General features: G+C 49.8%; 1 protein-coding gene across 7 annotated transcripts in view; it reads right to left on the bottom strand.

The window, feature by feature from the left end:
- Positions 1-24031, bottom strand: part of LOC128889402 (paired box protein Pax-5-like) — a 114550-nt gene extending 90519 nt beyond the window's left edge. For 3 of the 7 annotated variants that reach the window (XM_054147010.1, XM_054147011.1, XM_054147012.1), the window contains exon 1: positions 22852-24030. The gene's annotated coding sequence lies outside the window, so the exon portion shown is untranslated. Of the gene's footprint in view, positions 1-22851 lie in introns of all 7 variants that reach the window. The other 4 variants (XM_054147013.1, XM_054147015.1, XM_054147018.1 and 1 more) reach the window with 2 other exon arrangements.
- Positions 24032-24241: the final 210 nt, after the last annotated feature.

Below are 24241 nucleotides of genomic sequence, written 5' to 3'. Positions count from 1 at the left end.
TCTCTCTCTCTCTCTCTCTCTCTCTCTCTCTCTCTCTCTCTCTCTCTTTCTCGGCTGTACACTCATTCGCGTAGTCGAGGGACGCGGTGGTTCGCGCTGGGCAACCCAGGGCCTTCCTAATGGACCCTGGAATGTAGCTAGAACGCCGAGTAAACGTCAGGAGTAAAAGCTGGACGATCGTTCGGCAAAGGAGGGCGAGAGGAGAGGGCACCGCGCGCGGTCGGTGCAAGACTCGAACGGCCTTAAGTAAAGCAAAGTGGGTGAGTCGTCGACGGACAAAGTACACGTAAAGACCAGGCTGCTCGAGTCGTTCGGAAGAGACTCCGATTCCCTCTGCAACCGTGGGAGTCGGGCCCGTACCCGGCTGGCGCTCTCTGTCTACGCACTCGCTAAAACTATTGTTTACGGGCAGCCCGCAACTGCCGCGCGCTTCGCTAACTAGCCCCCGCTAGCTCGAGCGTTCTTTAGAGACTATCCTGAGCTGGATGGGGAAACATCGAGGCGGGAACGAGCCTCGAATATACAGCGCGGGAACTTTGTTTGCGTAGAGACTACGAACGCTTCTCGCGTGTGGTCGATGATACCGGTGCAGTTCTGGGATTTAGGCGAGCTGCTTCTTTCGCAGACTGTTCGAACAGGGTTTTTAGTTGCGTCCGGCTTGGGTGGTGTTTCCTTGGATCGACGAGAAGGTCTTCGATTATTCCTGTTCGAGGAGATTCCTATACGCTCGAGTCATTTCTGCTCGGGGTAGTTTTGAAACCTGGTGGTAGCTCGTTTCTGAGTAAAAGTACCGGGCCCTGGTCAAGTATGATCCTGGGATCGAGAGGTCATCGATACGCTTAAAAATTCAGAGACATATGCGGGAACGCGAGGCTGGCAGTCGCAAAATCTCTCAATTATCCTCTATTGTCTGGGCGGCGTCATGGGAAGAGGAGAGCAGTAACGGCGTAGCCAGAAGTACTATACTCCGATTTCCGCGGGAATGCAACGATCATCGTCCCCTTACGTAAACAGTAATAGTCGGCGGCGATGCTGGCAGTTTAACTAGTCAGCCAGCCGATGCGGTAGCGAGCGGCCGGTAGCCGGCAAAACGTGCAGCTACCTTCTTCCACCTCATCTTTCTCCAGCGGCCGTCGGATCCCCCGGCCAGCTGAGCCGTAATGGCGGTGCTCTCGGGGCTTAACAACGCGTGACAATATGCATCAAGAAATTGCTCGAGCGAGGAACAACTCTTGCCGCGCCACTCCGGGCGCGTTGGTGAACGCGCACACGCTACCAAACGCTCGTCTCTACAATGGAATTGGTCCTGACGTTCACGGTACGCGAACGCTGGGACGACCATGGGTTGGGTCGTTCGGGAGGATAACACTCGAAACCGCATCGAGTCTCACGCGAAAACGCCGATACATTATGCAACCGGTCGGTCCATAAACGAACGCGAGCGTTCGGTATTTCCGATGGGATCCTGGAAAAGGATTCGCTCCCCCGATTACCGCGTCCTCCCCCGTGGGATTTAGAGGCACCATGGAATCCGGTAGCCCGCGGTGGCGCCTCGATCGCCAACCCTTTGGTCATGTTTATTAATTTATTCGAATCGCTCGGCGGAATGCGCGGCATCCCCGCGATGATCAATACAGGAGGAGCGTTACTAGGATTTTCCAGCTTCCGTGTTGCATTCTTTCTCACGTAGCTGGTTCTATCGTAAACACGGAAACGGTTGTTAATGCGAGGAATCGTTCGAGTAGCGGGTTAACTTTTAAATATTACTGTCGATCCTCGTTCGTTCTCTCGGTTTAAACTTTCTTCGTCGGGAACTTTTGTCGTACGCTTCGTAGTACGTTTATCACGACTGGTGACAACCAGCCATCATCTACCGTTACGCTAACGATGGCACGCTCGTCGCGAGACGCGAGTGCGTTCGCCGGCCGTACGGCTGGCGACATCGAGGAAATAAATAATTCATAATAATCCAGAGATTCGCGGACGCGTTCAATTTTTCCTACGGTGGGACGATCGTCCGGCAATTATCGGAGCCGTATCGAGGCGACGCCGATCGGTGCAGCTTTCGCGCGGTGTTCTGGCTTCGCAAGCTGGCAACCGATCCGCCCGGTCGGCATGAATATTCAGTCGCGGAGTAGCCTCCTCCTCGTCGACGCAATCTGCGAACCAAGGGATTAGCATCGGCGTTCGATCGGGAGCTTTCAGCCAACAAAAAGATCTCTCTGTTGCTCATTAACCCCATTACCCGTACTTGGCCACCGTCGTAGCGCACGTGGTGCCGGTACACGAGCAATTCACAAATGCATATATCTACATTAATACCGGGTACAGTGGTCGATGTAAAGTCGCGGCTCGGAGACTTCAACGCGCGCAGTTAGCACCGTTCGCGTCGCGCGAAGCGTTCGCCGATCGAGACGGAGCGATGGCGATGGAGATATCGATTACACATGGAATTCCGTTCGGTGCAGTAACGTTTCGATGCGCGTGGGTGGTTGTCCGTCAAAATTTATTCGTGGACATAAATAAAATGAAACATCCGCGAAGGTTTGTCTCGCTCGTGTTCGTTGAGTACGGACATTAAAAGTTAAAATCAAAGATCGACTGGACTTGCCAATCGATCCACGCGAACCCTACTCTACTCTCCGTCTTTGCTCTGTATGGGACTGCAAAAAGGAACGGAGGTTGCGATCCTATCGGAAACAAAAGCCAGAGTAAATAACGAGATCCACTTTGCAACTGATTTTCCGCAAACGGCGTTCAATTGACTCGGCCATTGATATCGTTCGGCAATCCGCCACGTTCACGGCTTTATCGGTGATCGGCTCGTAAATCCTGAGCATCGTTATCGTTCGCTGTACGCGCGCGCGCGTTGATCCCGGCGCTGCTTAACGCTCGATAATTCAACGGCGCGTGGTGTCTTGTTAATGAACAAAAATCCGCGAGCCTACTGGAGCATGACGAGAGCAACCCACGTAAGATACGCGAATGCGTTTACGCTGACGTTATATCGCGGTGTGGTCGTCGTGGGGGACGGGGGCAAGGTGGGGTCACGGGGTGAAAACACGTAGGATAGCACAGGAATTCCCGTAGATCGATAACGTCTGTAACTTCCTTCTGGCTCCAGTGATTCCACTTCTGGGACCAGCGTCCAACGAATGCGAATTCGTTTCGGCTATCGGTTTGACTGCAGAGGAAAAGTCCGGGCGCTGGTTTCGCGGACCAACGGCTTTCGATGAACCAGCCACTCGCGGCACGTGCCGTTCACACTCGTCCTTGCGCGACCGCGTCTCCCGAGAATTCTATTCGAGGGACTCGCGATGGAACGAGTCGATCGACGCTTCTTTTCTTCGACGAGACGTCTATCGAGTTCTCGCGTCGATTCGAGCGGAAACGAAGCGAATTATTTAGCGATTGTACCGATGGGATAGTCAGTTTGAACGATGAAAAAAGCAAAGAGAGAGTGAATAATCAAGTTCATCCGATGATCCAGTCAAACTGGATTAGGGTACACAGGACATTGCAAAAATATTTTAATCGATCTGATTTTTTCTAAAGAAACTATTAGCCGTGTTCCTTGTAAATTTCATACATTTATGCAACGAAGTTGCCCAGCATCTTTTTACCAGGAAGCGGAGGGAACCTCGCCTCGAAGCGTTTCCCGAAGCGAGTAAAATGACGCGCGAGCGTGGTCGTAGCGGAACACTAAATTCCTCGAGTCGGTAAGCACTACTGCCGTGACGCGCGTGTCCGGTAGGATAAAGTTTTCGAGCGCATCGCATGGGAATAGAAAATTTACAAGCGCGTCTCCTCGAGCTGAACTTCTCGATCGGCCACCGTTCGATTACGTAACGACGTAACGGTACAGAATAAAATGGCATGTAATAATGCCACCTCCTCCTAGGAGTCCCTTATTTCTTGGAGCACGAGAGCTTCTCGGTCGGTTGATTGGCTCATCGAAGAAATCGGCCTTCTGATTCCGGTTTTCCGCTCGCGGGGCCAGCTCGAGGAAAATAAGAAGACGAGCCTCTACGATGAAGAGTCCCGTGTAATGAACTGCCCGCGCGCCGCTTGTTACGCGGCGCATTCTCGAAACGTATGCGAATTTCGTTTCAGACGTAAGGAAATATCTAATACAAATATTTCATATGTGCATTAAATGTGTATTCAACGATAGGACTGCCAATTTTGAGACAAATTGTACGTTCCGCGTTTAATCGAACAGCTTCTGCCTCGACCGTTCTTCTCCATCTTGGAAAACAAACGAGTTATCCGGGTGACCTGTTTTAAGCGCCCCACCCTGTACACTCGATATCGAATACTTGTACGATTCTTGTTTCGAGTGGAACAAGAAATCAGCGTTTCGAGATCGTGCGTTAACCTAATGTTGCACCATTAAACATGCTACGAAGTAAACTGAAATATTACATTCCTTAGTCTCATTACACGCACCTATCTCTGCTACTGTATCATTATTCAATATCCATTATTACATATAATGTAGGAGTCTAAACGAAAAGTAAAGGCACGGGGATTCGAACCCACGATCCTCGGACCACAGTCGACCGCTTTACCTACGCGATCAATCCCGTACCCTACGTTTCGTGTTCTTATTTGACTCCTTATTGTTGGGTATGGGAGGCGCGGACACTACAATAATATTATTAACTCAACAGTTACCGGAACGAAAGAGGGATGTAATCAATATTTATCAAGAACGAACGCAATTTTGACGAACAAAAACATTCAGCTCGTGTCTCGACGCTCGCGAAATCCAGAAGGAGAAGGATCGATCCTCGCTATTAACCGCGGATCCGATTTTTGTAGACACCGTGTTTCGGTTCACCTTGAATCGTCGTTCCGGCTCGAACGAGGGGGGGAACAGACGAGAAAAATCGGTCCGAACGCGTTCCGTGACCAAACGCTCGCGGTTTCAACTTCAGTCCCGATTCTGACGGCGAGCAAAAAGTCAATATTAATTTCCGGTAGCCCCGAGAGATTTGTCATAGTACCACCTCCGGTCACGAACATCTCGTAAACGCCTTTCCCCCCGATCTCGTCCTATAAGCAGCCCGAGCGGGTGACCGAACCGACCATTACCAGCATTGATCGTCGATTCGATAGACGATGGGCTTTGTAATTATCGAACGGAGACCGATTAAGCAATCGTTCGATCGATCGGCCGTTTTTTCCCTCCATTAACACCTCGACTAAAATCGCTCGACCCCGCGGGCTTTCGAACTTTGAAACGCTTTCCGCAACTCACGGACGGGGATCGACGACCTAATCGATCTGGATCGCATTATTTATTGTTCCATTAGCGCAACTCGTTTCTGCTAGCGTTAAGTGACATGTCAGAGCGACGTTGGTTTTGCTAATTCGGACTTTCCCTCGCACTCGTGTTACGTTCACGTTTAACGGGTTATTAATTCGCCGCATTCGCGCAACGTGTTCCTCGTCGATTGATTCTTAATGCTTTTTTGGAATCAATGGTATAAAGCAAAAGTTTCGATGTTGTAGCAATTGTTTTCCTACGAAACAAGAAAGGTACGTCTAAAAAGGTGACTCCTAGCACTTGGTCACGGCGATGTGGTTTTCGTGACATAGATTTTTGTCACATTTCTTGGCGTTTCGCGTACATTAACGGGAACCGTACGGTACAAATTCATTGTACTCGGTGAGACTTCGATCCGGAGAACACAATGCCTCGATCGTCCGGGATCAGGTGGATAATCGGCAGATTATACACCCGGCTAACTGTAACATCGCGGACTTCCTATTGTTTTTGTTTTTTTTTCCCCCTGCTAGAAACAGGACTGCTTGTATCTGCGATCTCTTCTCCTCTCTCGTCGAATTCGCTTTTCATAGCAACCTTTCGGGTACTAATGAACATTTCGAGTAAACGATCGAGAAGGTAGAAATGAAAAGTGGAAAGGAGCGGAATCGTTGTCAGCTAGGCAACTGGGTTGGAACGCCTTTAAAAGCGAACCTGAAGATCTTAATATCGAGAAACCTCGATAAAGAGATTGTGGAGCCAGAGCACACCTCGGAAAACAGGTGTTCGAGAGACAGTCTCCTCGAGAAAATAGAATTTACCGAGGCTGTTGGACACTGTTTAGTTCTGAGTGCCCTTCGATAAGAGTCCCTCGTAATTTTTCTCGATTCCTGTTCGACCTATCGGATATCGTCCAATCGAGTCGTTGATTATTCCCAGCGCAGTTCCTCGAAGGGATCGTGGGTCCAATTCCGGTTTTCCGTCGGTGAAAGGAATCGGCGTGCAACGAGAAGGAAAGAGAGCCGAAACGCGAGCGAGGGAGTCGGGAGAAGAAGGAAGCGGATAAGTGAGTTTTAAAGAGCCACCTGTGGAACCCGTGGCACGTGCCACACTCGGTCTAATCCCAACTTGCTCCCTTCGGACCCGTCCCCATCGTGCAACGCTAGGTAGCAGGTAACAGGTACCAAGGTGCATCCCACCGACGTACCAAAGATCAGCTACAGCATCTGGTTAAGGCCAAGCCCAGGTATACTCTTTCCAGTCCTGACCGGTGATTACATCTACATTCTATATAAACGCCGGTTCCGTGATTATCAGCTAGTCCATCTGCCGATTCCTTGACCCCGGACGTTTCCATCCTTGTCGTAAACTGGGATGCGTCCTCTTCCTCCGAGCGAATGGATGGTAGCCGTTAAATTTATCGTCGAGTTCGGAATTTTGCGAGCGATGGCATTTTAAACGAGACGATACAAATCTAGAGAGATGTACACGAACGACGAAAACCTCATCCAGGTAGTTCGAAATCGTTGCGATCCTTCCGTGCGTCGGCTTGGCTACATCGATCTAGGCCAAGTAGCTCTATACACGATTTTTAACGCTCAAAGTGTTATTTCGGTTGATGTTATTCCAGGTGCGTCCGTTTAAATTTCTCGCCGCGAATATCTGAACGTCATGGAAGTTATTAGTGGGCCGAAGTCCGGCGCATTCGCCGCGAGATAAGTACGTATAATGTAGAGCGTTCGATAGAGATTGAAATATTCTAATGCGAGCCGCGTGTTTCTGCACGCAACGAATCGACCCGTTCCGAGACTCTCGACCAGCTTTACAACTTTTCTATCTTCGCGCACGATCGTCGCATCTATCCTGGCGCTGGCTCGCCAGTCGAACTACGTATCTGGCTCGAGAGAAACGAGAGTGCCGAGACGACGCGATTCGTTGCGATACCTGTCGCCCGACGACTCGGCTTTGCTTTAAATAATAACTTCTGGTTCAACCAGCTCTTGTTTCCGTGGAATGAATCCGAGTTAATTGCACCTAGACGGGACGAATAATCGAGCTCTTTTCAGATTTCCAATTTCATCGGGACGACGACGCGCGTATCAAAAATCACGGGACGTACGAGGCGACTCTCTTCCGACATTCGCGCTGCGTGGCGCCTGAAAGATCGGTTGGTACGAGGCGCGGACCCCGTTGTAGCTTGCCAGTCCAGTTCAGTTCAGTTGCCTTCTAGTTGCTAGTCCGCCCACCCTGCCCCGTGCTCGCTTGTACAGTCAGCGAAGGTCCAGGCCGCGTGCCACCTTGCATTTTTAGCGATGTCTAGCCGATAACCAACGCGGTGGATCTGCGCCGCAGTTCTTACACTTTCACGATCTTCGAACCGGGAAACTGGACGACGCGTCGCGCCACCGGCATACGAAGCACTTTCGATCAGGGAATTTTCATTTCCCTTGGTCTTTCAAACGTGCCTCAGTACCCGTTGTTCGTTGACTCTCGCGAATTTTAAATTTCATAAAGAAACATCTAAAAATCGTATCTTATCTCGCAGCGAATCGTGTTCTTTTTTTTACCCGTCTGGAAAATCGGAATGCTTGTCAGGGCTTTTCTGCCCCCATGAAAATTTCTCGATCGAGTCTAAACACACCGACGTGGAATGGCTCCAGCGTTGGAAGCGCGTCGAGAAAAAGAAGGGGAAAAAATAGGAAAGCGAAGCGGTGAGGGAAAGAAGAAGGAGACCGGCGTGTACAATTGATTGGTCCTGGCACATCCTGCCCCGCGTCCTCCGCCCTAGCTTCATGGGAAAGTCGTCTACCGCAGACCTCTGTCGGTTTTTGTTCCCGACCACCTCTTCTGCGTTGGAAGGTGAGAAAATCTCCAATCCGAGAATATCTCTCCTCCGCGAAACGGAACCAATATCGAGGCATCGGCTAACGTTTTTGCCGTTCGCGTGAAAAATGATTGTATTAGAAAACGGTAGAAAGAAATCGGAACTCGAAAACGGGGGTCGTTGGTCGAAATAGAACCGTGTGCGTGTCACGGATACGGATGTTCGTGGACCATATCGCGAGCGGCGTACGTTCGCGATGAACAGGAAGAAAGAGAAGAGGGACGAGCGTGAAAAATCCAGTTGCCTCGTCGTGAGACATCTCATTCGCAAACGGGGCGGAGGAGACGTCGTGGAACGGTGGTTACGACGATCACAGCCGGCCAGGTGTGTACAGGTGAAATCCGTGGACGTGCCTAAACGCAGGAAAGACCGATATCGGCAGATCGGTTATGCCCGACGGAGACGAATCGATTGCCGGTCGAAGCTGAGCGAGAAGTAACTGGATTCGCCGGCGATGATGACCGACTTCGAGGGCAGCCGACACTCCGCGATCGTTTCCTGCGGCACCAGGAAGGATATCGACTCCGCTCTGTCGAGCGTTTCTATTATTCTGGGATATTTATTGGATCGCCGGATGCTGGCCAGCGCGCCTGGGAACGAGAGATCGACGCGACGAGTCTGCGTTTCTTTGCTCGTCCTCGAGAGTCGTTGACGCGCGATTCAAATCTCGTGAAATAAACTATGAAGCGAACGATATACTCGGCTCTTATTTGTGTTGGTAACACTGCGATCGTTATCGTAGATAAAACAACGGGACAAAAAATAGTCGACGAGAGGAACGTTTACCTCGTGACAAGTCGGATCGCCACTGGAACAGGGGTAACACGCAGGTAAACTTTCGATCTTAGCAAAACTGCAAAACAGGACGCGAATGATGTAAGATCGAGCAACGCAAGTGTTGATAATCGCGACGTGGAAACGTGCGAACCGCAGGCTTTCTTTATAAAGAGACTTCATAAAGGCACGGCAACAAAGGTGTCGAGTTTCAAGTACGACGAGAGACTTTGACGTCCAAGTACGTGTAGTTAGGCAGCTACTCCGACCCATTATACGTCTCGCGTAAATTTATCACGCGACAGGTAAGCTGTCTCTGCCCTTTTTTCCCCTTTCGGCGACGATTGTTCCACATAGGTGTTGTATATCAGCGCCACCGCGTTATCTGATCGCGTTTCTCTTTTTAATTCTACGACCGCTACTCGAATCGAATTCCTTTCTATTTTCGACTCTACCGATTCGCGTCGTCATTCGCGATTCTATAATCGGGAGTAAGAGCGAAATAAAAATCGGCAAACTCTTTCGCACAAGGATCATCTTTGATAACAGCGCAATTTAAAAAATTCAAAATCATCGCTGAAAGTCGGATCTTGGTCCTGGCAACGTAAGAAAGCGTCGTCGACTGGACACGTCCGCGGATCGGAATCTCGCGCAAGACAAGACGCGGTCGATTGCGTTAAAGCGTAAAAATAATGGATGTTTTGCGATCCGTCCGTCCATCCATTCGTTCGTTCGCTCGACTCGAAGCCCAGTTCCAGGCCGGTGTGCCCGACACACGGACAAACCACCTCCGCCTTCGTTCACCTCCTTCTCCTGCCTCGTACTGTACCTGACAGCCCGAAGCCCGGCTCGTAATGTAAAATAAGTGTTTCTATCCGTTGCGAGGGCGGCCACCGCCTGGCAATTCCGCTCCAAACGTTCGCGCGCATGCTACTTTCGTACACTTGCTCGAACAAGAATCCCGCGACGAGGAAAATTAAACCTGATCGCCAACCCTCGAATTTATTACGAAACACCAGCAACGAACGCGACGTCTACTTCGATATTCTGCGCTAAGAAAGCTCGTCATCCATATGTATCGCGGCATCGCGATTTTTTATTCAGATATTCAAACGGCTAACGAACAGATGCGACACGCTTCGAAACCACCGAGACGGAACTCTAATATTATCTCTCGAGAAGCTGGTTTATTCATCGATTCACCAATTACAAGCTTCATTTTCTTCGATGGACATCTTAATTGCTTATCGCGAAGACATAAAAATGACGTAACAAGTGCGAGACTTCTATTCTCGATATTATATCCTCGATACACATATATTCCGTGCGAACGCTATTCGAACAAAGAAAAATTCGTCGCGATGTTCCAGTCCTAATCAATTCGCCAATTACGATACAGATACACGGGCGTGCTCGCACGTGCGACACGGGGAACTGGCTAGACGCGGGCAGAGTGCACGCACGAGCGGGTTATAATGCGCGCGCGGAGAGACGCAGATGCACGTAGATCGGTAACACACGTGTATCCGAGCACGAGTTCCCGATCGGTTCGCGTACGTACGCGCGAACGCACGTTCACGTGGCCGTCGGCGGTTAACGTCGCCACCAGGAAGAGAGTCCTGGCCATCGATAGTCGGGATCTCGTCTCGTCCACCCAACAATACGCCCAGACTGTTGCTCTCCGCGGATACCGTTCATCGCGTCGACAATTACTATTCCATTACGCTCGTTGCCGTTGTCGCGGCGGAGCAGAAAACGATGATACCGAGATTGAACTATCGGTAACGCTCGGTGATTTCAACGATGGGTTTGCTCAGACTCGCGTGGCGATCGGCCGGCTCTAGCAAACTTTTATTCGAGTAACAGACGACCAGTAATACTCGATTCAATGGGTACATTTTTACCTGTGCATTTGTGAAATATTTCTGCGATTCCAGCAATGGCGTCGAAAAGTACCGGTTATTTCGCCTTTTAACTTCTTGCAAAGCCTCTAATTGCACGTTCTGAGAAGACTGGTGCTTCGAATCTAGATTCCTTCCATCCAATCGATTTTAACGGAGGAGCAGGTCGCGCCGAGACGCTACATTGCAGATTTCTTGCTCCTTTGCGATCAACTATTTGTAAAATCATTTCGTCGTAACGTGCCTTTCAAACGTTGTCATTATTGAAAGTGCGCCTACCTCGATATACACACATCGTAAGCGACGTGACTCAACGTGTAAACATTTCCAAATGAAAGGTGATCGCGTAGTATATCGAGCTAATGTGTGTTTGATTAAACTCCCGATACTCGTATCGTTCGTATCGCAAACTTGAAGAATATTTGGAGATCGAGCCAACGTTATTCGTTACGAGATCCTTAAATGGGAACTTTCTCAATTATGCCGAGGCTCGACGCGACTCCTTTTGGGTAGCCTTGGTTGCTTGATTAACCCGCGAGATACGAGTAGCTGACACATAATAAGGCAACCTTGGTAGAAGGCGGGTGGCACAGGAAGTCGACAAGGTTTTTATCGTTCTCGACGCTCGTTGGTGCTCCAACTACCAGGTAAACGGTGAAACGGGTTCCCCTGGATTCCTCAAGTTTCCGAAAGCTACTGCAAACCCTCTGCTTAGCCAACGAAAAAATCTGACAGAGTTACTTTTGCTTCCTGGAAATAATTATACTTTTGGAATCTCTACTGCAACTTTGAAATTTCTATTCAGTTAAAAATATAAAATTGCAACGTCTACTCCATCGAGTAGATAAAATTTTAAACGAAGCAACAGCACTTCGGTTACCCAGAACTCAGAGATAATTGTTTCGAGCGTTGCGTTTGTCGAATGCTCGATTTTCTCAGAATCATTTCGTGTAAATCGGTGCTGCATTGTCGAACCCTCGTCCTGCCTTTCCTTTTCACGCTCGAGCTTGATTGCGTCACGGGTTCCCCGTGCCGGATGCGCCGAACGGACGTCAAATTCCTCTCTTTTTTTTCCACTCGACTTGCATCCGCCCAGTGTCGCGACGTAATTGAGGAAAAATCAGGTCGCTTTGACGTTTTTCGTCTGATTTACGCTGACCGCTGTCCGTTGTAACGTACGAAAGCTGATAGACGGAATAGAATTACGATAGCAGACGAAGGTCGAGGATAAACGTGCGACCTTCCAACGAAAAATCGCGTTTCCGCGAAACGAACTAATCGAGACTCAATTACAAGTCGTACCGAGCGCTCGGGATCGCCAAATTAAAGCTATACTCGTGAAAATATTATTCCATTCTATCTCCTTTTGCTCCCAAATACCTCGGTGCTCGACAATGCTGTAATTAATAAGAAAAACCGATTCTAGATCGTTTCGTGGCCGAGACGCGCGAGGGAAAAAAATAAGCGAGTCGAAAAGCGAGCGCAGCGAGGTGGTTTATGTGGGCCGATCTCTCGAACCCGTGGCTGTCGTCCACGAGGAAGGAGTCGGAGGGAGGAACACAATACGGTCGAATCGAGCCGCAAAGAGATTCGATCTGATCTGTGCCCGATACCGTCGAATACCCACGGGCTCTCGCAAATAATGATTGTTAAACAAGCGGCGCATTCTATACTCGGCCGTTTGGCGCAATGGTGCGTGCCACAAGTGCTAAAGTTCCGTCGAACGGCACCTCGTTAGGATCGCTACAGAATTTCCAGAGGAGATATACAACCCCCGAGGAGGAGGTGGCGGCTACGCTTCTTAGTTGTGGGTAAAATTGAGAAAAAGAAATTTTTTTACTTCCTCGGGACATTTTTGTCTCCTTTCCTCTGGCATGGAACAATGCTCCATTTAAAATCGACAATCGAGGGGTGTGCTGCAATAAGGAGGAAAATTTATAAAAATGGAGGTACCTCTTTATTGCAGCACACCCCTCGATTTACGTATGCCTCTTTTATCGAGTCGATCGAACTCGGAGTACAGCTGGATGGCAAACCTATAGATAATTGAGAAAATCGATTTCGTTTGCGAGAGATAGGTGCTCCAAAAGGAGCACGACCTTACGTCCATTGAAATAAAATTGAAAGTCGACGTGCGACCGCATAGTGGGTTTATAAAATCTAAAGACGCCTGGTTACATTTGCACAAGCACGAAAAAACGAGAGCAACAAGTTGCAAAACGAGTTATGTTCTAATGATGGTAACTGTATATGCAGCGTACCGAGGATTCGTTGCGAGGTAAACGATGTGTACGTGTGCGCGTAGTTTGCATGTTCCTGCGCCATTCCGTGGGCCAGTAGGTGCAAGGAACACTGAATTTAGCTCAACCTTGTTAAGACAGCGCCTCGTTAAGGCCGCTTCAGAAAATCCACCGGGAATACATAATCTTCGGAGCAAACGTTTATCGTCTTCTCGCCTGGATTCACGAATTCAGTTTACGTCTTCTAGAAAACGCTCGACCCGTTCTCTTCTTTATCCTCCGCAAAATTATTGACTCAAAGTGAAATAATTTGTGCTATCGAATAGCGCAACTCTGTACTCGAGCTCGGTCTGAAATTTCAGTGCTCGCCACTCGTTCCACCCCGTCGATTAACCTGCAGTCTTTCGAGGTAATGCGACAAAGCTTGCTGAACGCGAACAAAGGATCTTAATTAATATAACAACGGTAGATAAGACGCTGACTTTTGATTTCCCTTTGGCTGGGCCCTGACTGCTCTCAAACTCCTCTGGGACATTGCACCAGATCGAATCGAGTCGGAGAGTCACTCGAACTGGAAGTATCGCGAGTCATTGTTGGGTCTCCTCGGTCCTCTGGCTTCGAGAAAGAGGCACACTCTATCGACGAATCGTATTATCGCGGCGTGTACTTCCAATTAGCTCTTAACTCGCCGTGAGAATTTTTCTTCGCGCGTGTCTCGACGTTTTCTTGTCCGAAAAACCGGAGCGGCTAGATGAAAAGGAAAAGCCTCTCCCATACGAGGATAACACCGTCCTGCTTCGTACGAGAAAAATATTCCCACGGACGCTTCTCGATTGACATCGCAGTGTCGGGATATGAGTTGTTTACTTGCCGCGTCTTTACTTGCGCGTTTCTTCGAGACGATGCCGTAATGTGTTTACGTAGACACGAGTTATTGCTCGAGTTACTGGTCGTTCTAGAAAATCGCGAGAAAGTAAATACCCCGGCGAACACTCGAGGCAGCAAGAACGTCCATTTCGTTCTTATCGATCGTTTATTTCTCACTTTGAGTCCTCGGACTGAGATTGCCGTTCGTTTTCGTTTTCTTCCTCTTATCGAGTATATCTTTTTAGAGAACGGATTGCGAAGGTACCCACGACCGATACGATCTTTGGCCATGTTCGCGTATTCGTAAAAGCGAGTTCGTAAGATTCGTAAGATTTACATTTATTTAGCGATTCGATTTTCGAAAACGGCTAGTTCCGCGGCATGGAGTGCTCGAGCGGACGGCTTGGAAACTCTTGCTACACATGGTACGTGCGAGCAACAGGAGGTTATTTGCTAGATAAATCTTGACCCGCCTCCTTGCATGCCGCGCGATACCCGATCGACGTTCGGCTCGATCGTGTACGTTCGAGAGAGTAGACCTCATTCACGTGCCTCGCCGGAGCAACGGCTGCGTTCATCGTGCCTCGCCTCGCCTCGGCTATCCTACGTCCTGCACCTGATACCAGCTACGTACCCGACACATCCACTCGCTCGCGTTCGCTTTTCTTTAACGCCGATCATCGTTTCCGCACTTCGCCCTTATCGGCCGCCTTCGTTTCGAACTGCTAATACTGTTACGTCGATAATTACGACCGCGATAACAACACGGAGGCGACCACGCCAGTGCTCCTATATCGAACCTCGCCTTTTCCTCCCTTCCTCTCGGGTAACTTGCTTCCACGATGGCAAAGATACCGTTACTACTGGCGTTGAATGTATCGACAGTTCAGAATTTCAAGATTCAAAGCTCTCTAAGCTTTCGCTATCGAGATATCCTAGGAGCTGTATCGTCGCGATGAAACTACGGCTTATTCCCGTTTCCTTTGCATGTCCGTGCGACGCGCAAGGGTATTGTTTTTCCCGTCCATCGGGACGAGTCCCGGTCACGTGCTAAGTCGATCTCTAACGGTCGCGTTCAACGTACCATGGTTCTTCCAATAGTGCGTGCACCTGATACCTACGAGTCGCACTTGTTGCACGGCCCGGCATTACATCGCACTAATTCGTACTGTGACCGTTTCCTACGGTAACGCACGTACCGACACGGAAAATATCCGGTCATTTATGGGGTTGAACGCTACACCTGCCGCCAGGCTACAAATAGGGGTTTCAGACGGTGACGCGCGACCAGGAATGTAAATTGTCACTTCCTGCTGGCGAATAATTGCGCCCTTTCGGTGACGTGTCGCTTTTTTGTCAGTCGCTGAAATCTGACAAGGGTAATTGAATTCAGCAACGGTTACCGCTTTTATTTTGTTATTGCACCTCTCGTGACAAACGATCGGATAAGGCTGACAAAGTACTCGTCGGAGTGGAGCTAATTTTATTCTCCAACAACGAGTACGAACTTCAGATTCGTATATAAGATAGAAACATGGATTATTTATTTGGAAAACAAAGTCGAGGAATTCCAGATTAGTTCGTCAAACATTGCGCAAGCTGAAGACAGGTCTAAACTGAAATTGACTGGAAGAAAGGTTAACTGTGAGAAAGAATGCGGCACCAACAATGCGAAGTTTCTTCGTTCCCCAGAACAGAGAAAGTATGTACCGCTTGTAAGTGCAGGACCATGTCAGGGGATGCGCCTGGTTGACGTGCACACCCGATACCGACTGCTTGTTAAGCGTACGTCGCCACACTCGCGGCCAGAACACGCGCTTTTTCCCACGGAAATTTCCGGCAATTTGCGAAACGTTCCGACGCCCGTCTCCACGCCGTGCCAAGGTCGCCTCGCAGGACGCGCCGTAACACTTTCCCGAGACGCGTCGAATCGCGATGTTCCTTTTGCCTAAGTCTTGGAAATAATAACTCCTAATACGTACGTACGTATTCCTTTGAATTTCCAATTTAAAACGCTCGATCGAACGTACGAATCTCCGCAGAATTTGGCGCGAATGCACCATAATGTAGCGTCAAGCGTATTAGGCTCGCGGTGACTTCAACGAGTGGGTAAGAGTTAACGCGCTCGTTATCGAGTATCGCGGCGCGCAGTTTGAACGGCGCACAACAGGAAGTTAATTTTAATATACGCGGGATGATTGACACGCCTTTATGATCCCTAATGGACCGGTCGATCGACGCGCTGCAACACGGTGCGCTTCATGGCGCGCAACAAGGGGCATCGAACATGCTATCCCGGCGTCGTAAACAGTTTTAAATCGAGGCATCAGGAATATATCACGTTTGACGCGCACGCATTCCATGCTGCACCGCGTGATGCATCGCATGCCGTACCGCATCGGTGCGCGGTTGGTCTTAGAGAGGACATTAATTAAAATCGACGACTCTAAAATCAGCGCGATTTTCATGTTTTGACGGTGCACGAAACGTGCCGTCGCGCCGCGGGCTCACGAGACTTCTGACACGCATCGCTGGCTCCGCGCAATGATTTTGTCATGGTTAATAACGTACGCGACTGAAAAAGTAAACTTTGTTGCGCCGTCTATAATCAACTTTCGTCGCTTAACGAAGCGACAATGTGCCGGTAATTTTCCACCTGTCTCGGTTGCCTAGATCGATTTTTGTTTGGGAAAAGAGGTCGTTTCCACGCGTTGGAAATGTACTCAATTAGCGTGCTCGATCATTCGAGGGAAGTATAACGAAACGGGGAGAGGATCGTTTAGCCAACCACTACTGTTTCCTCGATCAAAAAGCAACGCGTTCGCGCGCCGCGATAGCTCTTTAGCGGCACGAGAACGCGTCTTGCCTCTCATTACCGTAACAGCGCATTAAGTCATCCTCGCTTTCGTAACGTCTCACTGAATGATTTACGAGATTCAATTGCCAACGGTACACACGCGGTCGTACGCGCGGCGCTCGGATAAAGCCGACGCCTAAAAACAAAGAGTCCTATTAGTCGCGGCGACGAATACCAAATCCGTTGTTTACGTTTACGACAGACTATTTCACGAATGAAACGTCGAAGTGTCTCGACGTCGAGAGGAGCAAAAACGTGAAAACTGTCGCAGCACGCGCACCTGTCGGATCCTCATGGGAAAGCATGATGGGATGCTCCGTGGGACGGTTTTTCCGAGTTGCATTCGCGGAGATGCGCGAACCTGTTCTCGGGCGCCTCCTTCTGCGGGGCCCACACATCACTCGGATGTAGTCATCTGTATCAATCAGGGAGTCGGTACGAGCTTATACACTTTCTTGCTCCGCTCGATACGTACACGCACACGGTGCAGTTAACTCCAATCAGGCTCGATTGCATCGGACAAGTGGAATAATTATTGCCGCGCGTCGCTTTATTGAATTATTAGGAACGCCGGTGCACGCTCGCTTCGTAAATAAGCATCCCTCTCGATTCGCGATCCCGATTCCCCTCCGTCCCTCGGATCGTAATTTTCTGCATGGCGCGCGCGGGAAAAAAGCGCCGCGTCGATAAATAAAGACGAACGAGGCGTCGATGCCTCGGTGAATGTACTCCGCGTCGCTTTGTTAACCCATGCTCCGTCCTCTCGTGCTGTGGCTGCCATTTCGCGTTTTCGAGAGCGGATGATAGATCCCAGCGCCTTTGTATTACAGTTTGTTCCTTCGCGTAGATAACGAGACGCGAAAATATGTGGATACCAGGGTGGTGTTGCATAACTTGGTTCAAAGAAGCACGAGCAAGTGTAACGTAAGTAGAGAAAACGGAATTAACAACGGAGAGTCTAGATGTATCGAGCGGATCGATATAAATACAAAATTTATTACCGTTAATGCATAACTAGTTGATGACGTTGCGTTTACCTAATAGCACGCGCACGGGGAATAGCATCCGGGGAATGTCGAAAGGCAGCAGAGTTAGACTCTAATCGTAAATTTATCGATAATTCGAGTAAACGTTCGACCGTATTTTGATAATCGGTAGTAAAACAACGACAGAGGAAGACTGCAAACGTTGGTCGGTTATACGGAACGCATTACTTTCCACGGAGGAACAGAGGGAGAAGTATGCTCGCCGCTCGCAATCCATTCGATCGCGAATTAGAAATTAGTTGTCGCGCATTTACATACTGCGCAGGTGGCCGGCCGTAGCCGGACTGGTCGCAGTTTTCAGGGTAAAACGAGTTCCGGCGTCGCTAAAAACCACGGTCTACTCGACCAGTGTGAAACCGGTGCAATAAACGCACATGATCCGTAATACCGTGACATTAGCGAACGGTAAACGAAAAGTGTCAATCTGGAAAATTCGCGATTTAGAAGTCACCTGTCGCTTACAGATCTCCGCCATCCGATTCGAACTTCCCTCGATGGAATTATTCGAGAATGACCAACTCGAAGCGCGGGATGCGAACGATATCAACAACTGGCGTTGAAATCGACGAACGAGACCGACCAGAGTACCAACAGCGACGAGTTCGAGGTAGTAGCAATAACTCGGTGATCAGAATGACCGACGAAGTGCCATTAAAACCTCATGATTCGTCCATCGCGCCCGTAAGAACAGTAATTCAGTTCGAAACGCGTGTTCGTTCCCCTATCTCCTCCGAAAAAAGTAGTCTGAGCAAATAGCGAGCTAGCATCGCGCAAGAAACACCCTGTGAACGTCTAATTAGGCGAGAAAAACGAGCAGAACAGCGACGAAGAAAACTCAACCTCCTCGAGCGAAAGCGAGTCGAAACAAAACGAGAAAAAAAACACGCGGGGAAATTTCCTCTCGAAAAGTCTTTTCTCCCGTAGCGTTCAGGGGAAGTCGATTAGCCAGAAGGGCGATCGGAAAGGGATGGGCTATATCGCGTCAAGGAGCGCCAATAAAACCGATCGTGCCCCGCGGTAAATCCATCCGTTCGCAGATACCGCGAGTAGCTGGCGAGTACGCGGCCGGATAGCCTCGCAGGCCGAACGAGCGCATAGTTGAGGAGGTTTGCAAGTGGTATAGATGTATAGGTGGGACGCAATCGGGGCCAGGTGTGGCTCGACCCGATGCTGGAAGCGGGAGAGGAGATAAAACGAAACGTTTGTTGGTTCTATGGACTCGGAAGGTATTTAGTTTCTTCCTTCTAATTTTTTCGACGACGGTCAACGATTTTCTATAGGTCACTCTATCGACGCAGATGACCAATTGCACAGGGATCCTCAAAGCTCATACTTGGTCTAAATCAGGTTTAAGATTGGCCCGGAGCATAGCAATCCAAAGTCGCGGATAACTAAAGCAACGAAAGGTGCTTGGCCTCGAGGTTCCAAGGATCCTGATTCGTCTACGCTGAGAATCGAGATGAAAATAAAAATTGGGTGGATCCGCGAATCGAACCGCGAGTACAGAGACTCGGTGCGAGCGGCGACCACCGTGCGGACGACCGACTATAAATAGATTCGAGCTACCTGTAGACGGTTCTGGTGGAGTCGCGAGCTAGGCGGCTGCAGTGGCGCGCCACATGCAGAGAGCACACGCGGCGAGCTTAGCCACGACGGTTAACTGTATAACCGCGCGACGCCGTGCAAGCAGCGCGCCGTGGCACACCGCAATTAACCACCGGACAACTTACCGGTCGCTCGGCCGGCTAATAAACGAAATAAGAGGAGCGCGAGGCCTGCAGGCACCCGCGCCGCATCCTTGACATGGCCGCGATCGGATCGACCACCACCTAGACCGCATTCCGATCCGGCCGTGACAACCGCCGGAGATCCTCGATGACGATTCTCGCGATCGACGACACCGGGACCAGATCCTCGTTTATACGCGTTCGGTGCACCGCGCTTGCCGATTTCGAGGGAAGAATGGAACGCTCGGGGGACAATGGCGAACATAGAGAAAGGAGAAGACGCGGGTGGTGGAAAGTAGAGAACTCACTCGCGATGAAAATGCCAGAGATCCCTAATAACGGTAATAACAAATGGCACCGAGAAAGCGCTACGAATCGAGCAATGGCAGACCAATGACTTTGAAGCGCAAGCAGAAACTTTAACGGCGGGAGGATCTGGAAGTCTCTGCTCCGAATGAAATCGGTATTAGAATCTAAATGAACAACGAATATAAAAAAAGAATTACTGTTAATCCTCTCAAATCTAAATCCTTTATCGCACAAATTTTCTGTTTTCTGTTTTCTACCCGGATTCTCTCGACTATTCTCCACCTCGTGGATACAGAGTGAGCGTAAAAGAGTTAATCTTCTCTTAATCTAAGTCCGATCGAAGACACGGGAACGGTGAGGCGAGCGAAGCAGGGGCCGTTGTTCAGCGTGATCGCTTCTTTAACCGCTCACCGGCCGCTTCGTAATATCACTTTGTTGCCTATGAATGAGTCGCTCGAATGGTTGATAAACGTTAGATCGGATCGGTGAAATTTTTTCGATACGGTTTTACCGGCAGGACTGCATTCCTGTTCGCGTCCGCGACACGTAATAGCCGCGTAATATCACGGCTCCTCGTTCCACGTAATTCTCGCTGTGAGGATTTCAGGAGAGTTCGCGAGAAGCACCGCGATTCGCCGATCGTTAAGGGAAACCCAGGCGTGATAACCGGCAGATCGACGCAGTAAATTTTCGAGTAACGATGGAGCGACGTCGCTCCGCGGCAACGACTCGTTTAGCAACGCGGAAAAGTTTAAGAATCTTTTACGAGGGTGTTACGTGTCCGAAGTGTTTTCCAAACAATTTTCTCTGGAATTTTCGAATGGTTAGTTTGGTAGTTTCGAATCAATTATACGATCTACTCGTTCTGCCTGTAGCGATTAAGAGACATCGAGTCCCAGAGTAGTGCGTCGGATATATAATATTTGGAAAATCTCGAGAAGACGAAGAATATGTAGCTGTCGAGATGACGATTGAAAAAGACCTTGTGAAATCTAATCATTCCGTCGGGTCACGGCAAGATAAACAGGTGCGACCTTCGATCGATCAATTACGGAGCGGATTTGAAGGATTGCACGATGTCGCGGCCCCGCAACGAGAGGAATTGTATAGTTCGACGCGAAATGACAGTACAAAATTACTCGGATGTCCAGCTGAGATAATGGTCTTCGAGTCAGGCGCACGTTTGCCGTATGATTGGTTAGAGTTTCCAGCAACTTACGGCGCACCACCGTGCTGACGGGCGTTATTTATTGCGAGTGTTGAGCATTCATAACGCTCGCGAACCAGGATGAATAGAATACCCCATAATCCGAAAACCTATGATTCGTGGCTGCCGATAAAACCCGATTCGTTGCTCTTGATCTTGATCGAGAAATTAAAACGTGAACTTTAAGGTCTCCCTCCCTCGAACCATGGATCGTAGGGGAAGTACTTTGGACATTTGTTTCAATTGTAACGCTTTTACTCCTGGCTCGCATTTATATAAAAAAAAAATTCTATGCTTTAAGGGAAACTAATTTCTCTTCGTTACAAAGTGCCGGCCGAGGTGAGGAAACATCGATCATCCCCCCGGCAAGGCGATCAATTTAATCGTCTCGTAATTTCTGTTATCAACTTTAACGGAACTCGGTCGCCCGAGGCGCTCGAACCCTTCGTCTCTATCGTCCGACAACCCTTGTTCCCTTAACTACCGACGATTTCGAGCCATCTTTAACGACCGCCACCTGACGCAACAACTGCCTCGCCCCAAGATGACAGTTGTCTTCGGAAGCGTGCCGAGGGTGTCTGGTAAGGGTGGAAAGGGCAGATGCCGACGGGTCTCGATTAGAAACGAATTTCTCGAAATAATGGGAATCCGTCGAGGAGACGGGCCACCGTAATCTTATCTACATCGATCGGTCAAATTTCGATGGAAAAGATATTACCGCGGGGCGTCGCGTAGGCGCAGGAAGCGAGGAGAATCTCGCGTGTCGCCAGACTGGAGGAGTTGTTCTTGCGGAGTAACGCATGAATATTCATTTGATAAATTGACGATTGGAAAGGATCGTTAGACGCGAGGAATACAGCGGCCGTAAATCGAACACGTATTCCCGACGACGAGGTAAAAAGACGCGATAAAACGATGTTGCATCCGATTAATTCTGTTTCGTGTCATTTCGTTGGGGAATGCTTTCAAGTTGCGGAAGACGAGAGGATAACTAGTTCTCGCAAAAAAGAAAGAAGTCGAGCCCAGAGGAATCGTTTCCCTGGTACTTTCTTGTCTTGGTGATCGCATTAATCTGTCAGTGATCGTCACCCTTTTTCTTCGCGAAGAACATCGATTAGCAATGCGAATTTCAGTTGCCGACGGCGGATCATCCAACCCTTTAACGCGTCAACGACGCGCAGGAATCATCCTCGAACTTCCGTTGCCCGAGAAGTTTAGTCAGATTCCTTCGAAGCACAATCGTAGCGTTAACGGTCTCTCGAGCCTCACTCCGATACCTGTCACTCGAAAATCGTTCCTACTACTTTTTGCTGGCCCGTTCGTCAGTCATTAACCGCGCCCGACACATCTATCATTATTACGTACGAGCAGTTGTCTATAATTGACGAATGTAAACACAGAGTATGCCGGCCTGTGTGTGCCGGTTTATGCGTGTGAATTCCGTGCGCCTAACCATCGTTGCTTCATTCAAGATCCCCGCGTGTGCGACGAGCGTCGATGTTTGGCGTCTAGAATCTACAGAAATCATTTGGACGATGCTTTTGTAACGAACAAAATGTCCTCGAGTGTCTTAGGAGTTAACGACCATCTTTGAGAAACGATATTGCGCAATTGTCGCGCAGGGAAAACGGTTCTTCTCGATAGAATAGCGTACGAATCAACGTACCAATGTTTGACTAACTAATAGTCATTTGTTATAATAAAAAAAAAAAAAAAAACACTTCGTATTGATTTAATATTTCAAGAACTTGCGTGGAATGAACTTACTCAAAATCGAGTCGCTTCGTCGTCGTGGTCGTCTTCGTTGTCCGCTTATATCCCTCGGTTACCTCTTGACCAAGCGTCGAAGTCTCTGAATATTCACTGAACACCTTGGCAACACTTCACCGTTCTCGCGCCCTGTCGCACCGTTCACAGTGGTCTCTCATACCCGCACAGGCAGCACGATTCTCTTGGTCACAGAACAACCCCTTCTCGACCACCCCCGGATTCGATTCCTTCTGCCTCGATCGAACAAACCCCCGTGAATCCGTCTCGCGCGACAGGTGCGATTGTTTTCGAATTCCGATTTTCCCTGATCCTCGATTCCAGAACTGTTTAGTCGACGAATCTTTACGTCACTCTGAACTAAACATTATTCGAACGAACGGCTCCTAAGCATCGCGATTATCTTCCAAGTTACCACAGGACGCGGACGACACCGATGACGTTTCACAGATGCATCCAGACGAGATGTTCAATCACCGTGGATCGGGTGTCCATTAAGAGTGACCGGCTCGTTGGTCACCGTTGCGCGAAACATTCCGGATCGCTGGTCCCGCTGATCGCGTGGCTGAACGCGTGTGATGCCAGGGGTGGGGGCGGTGGTTGTTCGACGGGCGAAAGAGGAAGTCTTCGGCGGCGATCGCCGCGGGGATGACGATAAATTCCACGACAGGATCGATCACAGTTTACTATCGAGGAACACGCGAACAGGCCACAAGTTTCTTCGATCGGAAGGGGTGTCGCTCGAGTCCCGTCGACCCCGCGAGAGTCACGAGGTGCAACAGTTCACAGGATCGTCTGGTCGAAACTATCCCGCGATCCTCGAGTGTCCGCGAACCACGTCGATCGACCGATCGGAGGAACGAGCTTCGCGAGACTATCGAGGCGGACCGAAAGCCCGGTCTCTGGTCCCGATTACCTGCTCGGCTATCACGCGACACGCTCGAGCGGGCGGGGCTCCGCGAAACGGCGAACAAAACCGATGAACGTTCGTCGATGCGTAATCTCGAAGGACGACGCGGTGACGACAATGTTTATCCTTCCGAGGACGAGTAGCCACCTTGGTGCCACACGAGCTCGCCTGGTCCCGCGCTTACGTCCTACGTCTTCGTGTCTACGTTCGCCGTTCTACCTCGTGGAGCGTGCAGCAGGAGGCGTGCTGTCCCGGACTGGACTAGTCTGGGCCCCTGGAGTAGAGAGGGCCGGTCGCGCTTCACCTCCGCTTCACCGGCCTCCCCCCTCTTTGGACGAGGCTCTCCTGCCTGTCTTTCTCCGACCGACCGGCTGGCTTCGTTCCTTCCTTCGCGTAAGCCTCGAACACGAAGCACATCGAGGCTTACCTGTCTCTCTGTCTCCCCCTTCCACCGCGACCTCTCGCGATATCAGCGGCCCG

This window comes from Hylaeus anthracinus, unplaced genomic scaffold (genome assembly GCF_026225885.1).
Source record: "Hylaeus anthracinus isolate JK02 unplaced genomic scaffold, UHH_iyHylAnth1.0_haploid 11997, whole genome shotgun sequence".
NCBI lineage: Eukaryota > Metazoa > Arthropoda > Insecta > Hymenoptera > Colletidae > Hylaeus > Hylaeus anthracinus.
This window is presented reverse-complemented; position numbering and strand designations above follow the sequence as displayed.